At 41.3% G+C, this 7,893-nt stretch overlaps 1 protein-coding gene across 6 annotated transcripts in view; it reads right to left on the bottom strand.

The window, feature by feature from the left end:
- The window catches only part of CCDC88A (coiled-coil domain containing 88A), a 139,939-nt gene that overhangs the window by 46,482 nt on the left and 85,564 nt on the right, over positions 1–7,893 (bottom strand). The window lies entirely within an intron of this gene.

Here is a 7,893-nt window from a genome sequence, read left to right as displayed (position 1 = left end):
TAAATTTAATGCAATGCAATGAATCTTAGGTGACTTTTATAAATATAGTTACTGCCTTGTGCATCTCATAGGGTTACTGTGCAACTCAAATAAGAAACAAAAGTGCATACAGGGCTGTAGCACAGTGAGCCATGCATGCTGCCACCCACAACACCAACATCCCATATTGGCACACTGGTTCAAGTCCCAGATGCTCCACTTCAAATCCAGTTCCCTGCTAATGTCACTGCGAAGGCAGTGGAGGATGCCCCAATTACTTGGGTTCCTGTCACCCATGTGGGAGACCGGAATGGAGTTCCTGGCTCTTGGGTTAGGCCTGGACCAGCCCCAGCCACTGTGCCCATTTGGAAGGAGAGTTAACTAATGGATGGAAGATGATTCTTTCATTCTGCCTTTTTTTTTTCTTTTGACAGGCAGAGTGGATAGTGTGAGAGAGAGAGACAGAGAGAAAGGTCTTCCTTTTTGCCGTTGGTTCACCCTCCAATGGCCACTGAGGCCGGCGCACTGCGACCGGCGCATCGCATTGATCCGAAGCCAAGAGCCAGGTGCTTCCTCCTGGTCTCCCATGCGGGTGCAGGGCCCAAGCACTTGGGCCATTCTCCACTGCACTCCCGGGCCACAGCAGAGAGCTGGACTGGAAGAGCAGCAACCAGGACAGAATCCGGCGCCCCGACCAGGACTAGAACCTGGTGTGCAGGCGCTGCAAGGTAGAGGATTAGCCTATTGAGCCGCGGCACCGGCCTTCATTCTGCCTTTCAAATGAATTAATTTTAAAAAAGCATACCTTATGCCACATTTTCAAAAATTAATGGAGGGCAGTCTGAGGAAGAACCCTAGTATGATTCTGAGAAAGTCAAGGTAATATATCTGGTCATGTTGAAAAACTTGTCCTCTAAGTGAGTAATTCTTGCTAAGCCTATGTGTGAAGAGCAACATCTGATCTATTTTGCCAAGGGAAATCATCTTTGTAATTACATTTTAGCATCACATTTTTAAAAATAAGGAAACTTGCCTACTCTGTAAATGTCCTCTAGTAGGTCAAAACTAATTATTTTTAATGCTATAATAGCAGACTCATTAAGATTTTACTCATGTAAAAATACTAGGATTTATAAAGTGAAATATGATGCATAAGTTTAATTTTGAAGACCTAAGTTTCAAGGAGGGAAATGGATAAAGATATTGTAGGACATTTCTAAATCTGTAAACTTCTGTACATGTTTGAAATTCTCCTTCGTAAAAAGCAAACATAACATTATATAGACACCCCACATCCTCTTCAAAATTAGGTATGCAAGCAAACTTCAAAGTACAGAAAGCTTCCATTTTTTTTTGTTTTTTTGTTTTTTGGACAGGCAGAGTGGACAGTGAGAAAAAGAGACAGTGAGAAAGGTCTTCCTTTTGCCCTTGGTTCACCCTCCAATGGCTGCCGCGGCTGGCACGCTGTGGCCAGCGCACCGCGCTGATCCAACAGCAGGAGCCAGGTGCAGGGCCCAAGCACTTGGGCCATCCTCCACTGCACTCCTGGGCCATAGCAGTGAGCTGGCCTGGAAGGGGGGCAACCAGGACAGAATCCAGCGCCCTGACTGGGACTAGAACCCGGTGTGCCGGCGCCGCTAGGTGGAGGATTAGCCTATTGAGCCGTGGTGCCGGCCAAGCTTCAATTTTAACTTCTAGCTTTTGTTTTATTGGTCATGAATAGTAATATTTTACTAAAACCTGATATACTGAGTAGTCACTGCAATTCTTATTAGTTGCTTAAATCTTTTTTCTTTGACATTTGGAACCCACTTATTTAATCAAATGATTTTAATTTAACTATAAGTTTATAGAATACATTGTTCTAATTGGTAAATAATGAAGGTTTAAAAATCAGTTTTGAAAATAAATACAGCACTAGCTTCATTTTGGATAAAAGCCCAATGTGCATATTCTAGGCAAAATGAAATTATTTTAAGATCTTATTTTCCATTTCTATCATCATTCCTTTGGTTTTGTCTTATCAGTGATGTCAAAACATAGCATAAAAACAGATTACATCATTTCCTGAGAATAGCATTACCTGAATTAGATACTTTAACAAAAAACAAACTTATTTCATATTAAAAAATTTTAAATGTCAAGATGCAGTGTTTATTCAAAATACATATATAATGGTGTAATCTACAGAAAAATTAACACACTCATAATTTTCTTCAGTTATAGTTGAAGAATGATAAAAAAGTTGTTATGGGGCCAGCACTGTGGCATAGTGCCAGTATCTCATATGGACGCCAGTTCATATCCTGACTGCTCTGCTTCCCATCCAGCTCTCAGCTAATGTCCCTGGGAAAGGTGGCAGAAATGGTCCAAGTGCTTAAGACCCTGTCATCCATGTGCAAGACTCAGTGGAGTTCATGGCTCAGAGCTTTGGCCTGGCCCAGCCCTGGCCATTGCGGCCTTTGTGGGGTACATCAGCAAAGGGAAAATCTCTCTCTAACTCTGCCTTTCAAATAAATAAACCTCTTTAAAACAAAAAAGCTGTTATAAAATTCTTTACATTTCGAATTCATTGAACAAGGTTTTATTAAACTTCCAGTTGTATCTCTTTTCACATAGTTTTTATGCTATCAATACTTACTGATACATTTTATTTTTTAACTGACATGTAAAAACTGTATACATTAATGGTATAAAACATGATGCCTGGACATATGTTTATATTGTAGAATGGCAAAATCAAGCTTTTTAACACATATATCAACTCTCTTATTTTTTGTTGTTCTAAGAACACTTAAAATCTACTTTCTTAGTAATTTAAACTACACAATAGATTGTTGTTTACTATAGTTATCATGATGCACAACAGATATTATGGAAACTATTCACTTTTTTAAAGACATACCTATCTTCAAAAAAAAAATTTATTTATTTATTTAAAAGTCAGAAACTGGGAGGAAGGAGGAATAGAGGGGAAGGAGAAGGAGAAGGAGAAGGAGAAGGAGAAGGAGAAGGAGAAGGAGAAGGAGAAGGAGAAGGAGAAGGAGAAGGAGAAGGAGAAGGAGAAGGAGAAGGAGAAGGAGAAGGAGAAGGAGAAGGAGAAGGAGAAGGAGAAGGAGAAGGAGAAGGAGAAGGAGAAGGAGAAGGAGAAGGAGAAGGAGAAGGAGAAGGAGAAGGAGAAAGAGAGAGAGAGATTGTCCATCTGCTGGCCTCCCTAGCTGGCCACAACAGTAAGGACTGGGTCAGGCTGAAGCCAGGAGCTTCTTCCAGGTCTCCCACATGGGTGGCAGGGGCCCAAACATTTGAACTATCTTCTGCATTTTCCCAAGCCATCAGCAGGGAACTGGGTCAGAAGTGGAGCAGCTGGAACATGAACTGGCACTCAAATGGGATGCCAACATTGCAGGCAGCGGTTTTAACCTGAGACTTCACAATGCTTGCCCTAACTTATTTATTTTTTTAAAAATTGCTTTCATTTTATTTGAAGGACAGAGGATAGACAGACAGGGAGATCCATTTACTGCTTCACTCTCCAAATGCCTTCAACCAGCCAGGCCAAAGCCAAGAGCCTGGAACTCTACCTTGATTTCTCACATGGGTAGCAGAGACCCAAGTACTTGGGTACTCATTAGCAGGAAGCTGAATTAGAAATGGAATAGCCAGGACTCAAACCAGGCAATCCTAGGTGGAATACAGGTGTCCCAAGCAGTGTTTTTAAGCCCTACACCAAATGTCCTCCCTCCTATCAAAAAAAAATTTTTTTTTGACAGGCAGAGTGGATAGTGAGAGAGAGAGAGAGAGAGAGAGAAAGGTCTTCCTTTTGCTGTTGGTTCACCCTCCAATGGCCACCGTGGCCGGTGCGCTGCAGCTGGCACATCGCGCTGATCCGAAGCCAGGAGCCAGGTTCTCCTCCTGGTCTCCCATGGGGTGCAGGGCCCAAGGACTTGGGCCATCCTCCACTGCACTCCCAGGCCATAAAAGAAAGCTGGCCTGGAAGAGGGGCAACCAGCACAGAATCCAGTGCCCTAACATGGACTAGAACCCAGTGTGCCGGTGCTGCAAGGCGGAGGATTAGCCTAGTGAGCCACGGCACCGGCCCCTCCTATCAAATTTAAATTGTGTCCTGTGACCAACTTTTCCTTACCCATTAGCCTCTGGTAACCACTATTTTATCTCTGTTACTGAGCTGAACTGTTTTAGATTCCACATATAAGTGAGATCATGCACTACTAGTCTTTTTGTGTCTGGCTTATTTCATAATGCAGTATCATTCAGATACACCAATGTTGTTGTAAAGGAGACAATTTCCTTCTTTTTGAAGGCTGATTAGTACACCATCATGAATACGTTTGTATGCCACATTTTACCATTGTCAGACACAAAGACTGATTCTGCATCTTGGCTATTGTAAGTGATGCTGTTATGAATACGGGGCTGCAGATACCTATTTCACATACTGATTTCATATTCCAGGAGTGAGACTGCTGGCACATAAGCAGTTTTATATTTTTAAATTTTATAATATTTTTTCAGAAACAACATCTTTAAAAATCTATTATTTTTTAAAATCGAGAGGTTGAAAGAGGCAAGGGGAGGGAGAGAGAGAACAAACAAGAGAGTACTCCCATCCACTGGTTTACTCCCCAAATAACCATAATGGCCAGAGGGTCAAGGTGGAAATCCAAAATTGAATCCACGTCTCCCACATGACTGGCAGGAACCCAAGTACTTGAGCCATCACTGCTGCTTCCCAAGATCTGCATTAGCAGGAAGCTCAAATCAGGAGCCAGAGCTGGGGATGGAATATCAGATATTCTGATGTGGGATGTGGGTATATTAATTAGTACCTTAAACACGAAGCCAAATGCCTGTTCCTTTTTAATTTTGAGGGGGAAACTTCATTCTGTTTTCCATAATGGCTGTACCAATGTACACTCTCACCAACTGTGTGCAAGGCTCCCTATTCACATCCTTACCAATAATTGCTATCTTTGCCTTTTTGACAATATACACTCTCTTTTTAAAAAGATTTATTTATTTATTTGAAAGGCAGAGTCATGGGGGGGGTGGGGGAGGGAGGGAGGGAGGGAGGGAGAGAGAGAGAGAGAGAGAGAGAGAGATCTTCCGTCCGCTGGCTCATTCCCCAGTCAAAAGGCCAGGGCTGGGACAGGCTAAAGCCAAGAGCTTCTCCTGGGTCTCCACTTTGGTGCAGAGGTCCAAGCACTTGGGCCATCTTTTGCTGCCTTCCCAGGTTTATTAGCAGGGAGTTGGATTGGAAGTAGAGCAGCCAGGACCTGAACCGATGCCCATATGGGATGGTGGCTTAATCTGCTGGGTGACTGTGTGGTCCTGACAACATACATTTTAACAAACATGAGATACTATCTCATTGTGGTTTTTAATGTATATTTAACTAATGATAAGTGATATTGAGGATCTTTTCATATATTTGTTGATCACCTGTATATTTTTTTGGGAAATGTCTATTCAAGTTCTTTGGCAGTTCTGAAATAGGGCTATTTGTTTTCTTGCTATTGAGTTCCTTATATATTTTGAGTGCTAAATCCTTACCAGATATACAGTTTGCAAATACAGTTTCCCATTCTGTAAGTTGTCCTTTTACTATGCTGTTTTTTGCTGTGCAGATGCTTTTTCAGTTTCATGTAATCCCATATATCTAGTTTTGCTTTTTTTGCCTGTGCTTTTGCACTCGTATCCCAAACATGACATGCATTAGTAATACCTGCAATCCTATGCCTATGCTTCAGTCAAGTTGCAAGTCAGATTATGAATTAAAAAGGATGTTTATGGGGTGGATACTTGGTCTAATAGTTGAGATCATATTGCAGTGTGTGGCTGTGAATCCTGGCAACGCTTCAATTCCAGCTTCCTGCTTATAAAGACCCTAGGAGGCAGGGGTGATGTCTAAAGTAGTTGGGTCCTTGTCAACCATGTAGGAGATCTGGATTGAGTTCCTGGCTCTTGGCTCTGGCCCAGCCCCTGCAATTGTGGGTCATTTGTGGTGTGATGCAGAAAACAGGAGTTCTCTCTGTCTTTTGGTCTCTCACAGAAATAAAAACATTTGGAAAAGAAAAAAAAAGCTTACGACATATTTTTAACAACACAGGAGAGTGCTTATGCTGTAATCTTAGGTGACTAAAGGAACATGAATTATATACTGATTTTGTGATGTTTAAAATACATGAGTCTGTGAGGAAAATTTCTGAAACAACTTTTATAAAATTTGATTTAAAAACTTTTAGCAACTTTTATTTCCTTTATATTTTTCCAAACCATACACATTTTATAGTAAGAAATTTCCTTGCATAATTAAAAAAACTATGCCACATTAAAAGGAGTATTCTGTTTTATAACCCAAACTAACAGCATTACAAAACAACTGTGAGGGGCAGGTGTTTGGCAAAGCACTTAAGAAGTTCCTGAGAGGAACCATGGTGCAGCAGGTTAAGCCCTGGCCTGCAGTGCCGGCATCCCATATGGGCATTGGGTTGAGTCCTGGCAGCTCCACTTCCAATTTGGCTCCCTGTTAATGTACCTGGGAAAGCAGCAGGGGATGGCCCAAGTGCTTGGGCCTCTCTACCTACATGTGAGACCCAGAAGAAGCTGCCTCACAAGAAGCTCCTGGTTCCTGGCTTCTGACTGGCCCAGCCCTAGTCATTGCAGCCATTCGGGAAGTGAACCAGCAGATGGAAGAACTCTGTTTCTACCTCTTTGTGTAACTCTGCCTTTCAAATAAATACAATAAATCTTAAAAAAAAGTAGTTCCTGGGATATAGGCATCCTATACTGGAGTGCCTACTTTGAGTGCTGGCTTCTGTATTCTAATCCTGCTTCCTGCTAATGTGCATCCGGGAAGGCAGCAGGTGAGGGTTCAGCAGTTGTGTCCCTGCCACCCATATGGGAGACCTGAATGGAGTCATGGGCTTCTGGCTTCAGCCTGGCCCAGGCCTGGCTGTTGTAGGCATTAGGAAGTGAACCAGTAAATAAGTTATCCATCTCTTTCTACCTTTCAAATAAAATGAAAATAAAATTTAAAAAAATTGTGATGTAGTGATAACAGTAATTAACATTTGAATGATTACGACAGACCAGGTACTTTTCCAGGGGCTTCACAAATATTAACAAATTTAATTCTGACAACAACCATAGAAGGTACTTAGTACTTGTTATTCTGTTACTATCTAGGTTAACTGATTCAACTCTTCAGTAGTAGAAAACATTCAATCTGAATTTTTTTTAATAACTCCATTTACAAAAAAATACAATAAAAAACTTCCACAAATGTTTTTAAGTAAAACATCTTTGTAAATTCATTGACTGAAAATCATCATTTACTATGTAGTCAGTACATGGAGCCCCAGAATTTGGATTCTCAATTGTAAAAAAAAAAAAAAAAAAAAAACCTAATGAAAATAATGAGTGCTCTGTAAAAGTAATTATTCTGCAAATTCCAGACTACAAACTATCTGAGTTTATGTCTACCTCACCACTCTATCTTCTGGGCCTCGTATAGTATGTTACACATGGTAGGTATTTAATAAATACTTGGTAAAACAATCTAATGTTGGGTAACTTGGGAATTAAAGAACTAGTCTAATTTCTTAAAATAAATCTTTTAAAAATATTTATTTATTTATTTACTTGAAAGGCAGAGTTACAGAAAGGCAGAAGCAAAGAGAGAGAGGTCTTCCATCCACTAAGCACTCCCCAAACGGCCAGAACTGGGCTGATTCGAAGCCAGGAGCCAGGAGCTTCTTCTGAGTCTCCCACGCAGGTATAGGGACCCAAGGAATGGCCACATCTTATATTAGAGAGCCTAGGTTCACATTCCAGCTCCACTCCCAGTTTCAGCTTCCTGGCGCATTCTGCCAGCCAGCAGATGATGACTCAAAT

This window comes from Oryctolagus cuniculus, chromosome 2, assembly GCF_964237555.1.
Source record: "Oryctolagus cuniculus chromosome 2, mOryCun1.1, whole genome shotgun sequence".
In the NCBI taxonomy this organism is placed as follows: Eukaryota; Metazoa; Chordata; class Mammalia; order Lagomorpha; family Leporidae; genus Oryctolagus; species Oryctolagus cuniculus.
The sequence above is the reverse complement of the archived record's forward strand: the minus strand, read 5'-3'. Positions and strand labels throughout refer to the sequence as shown.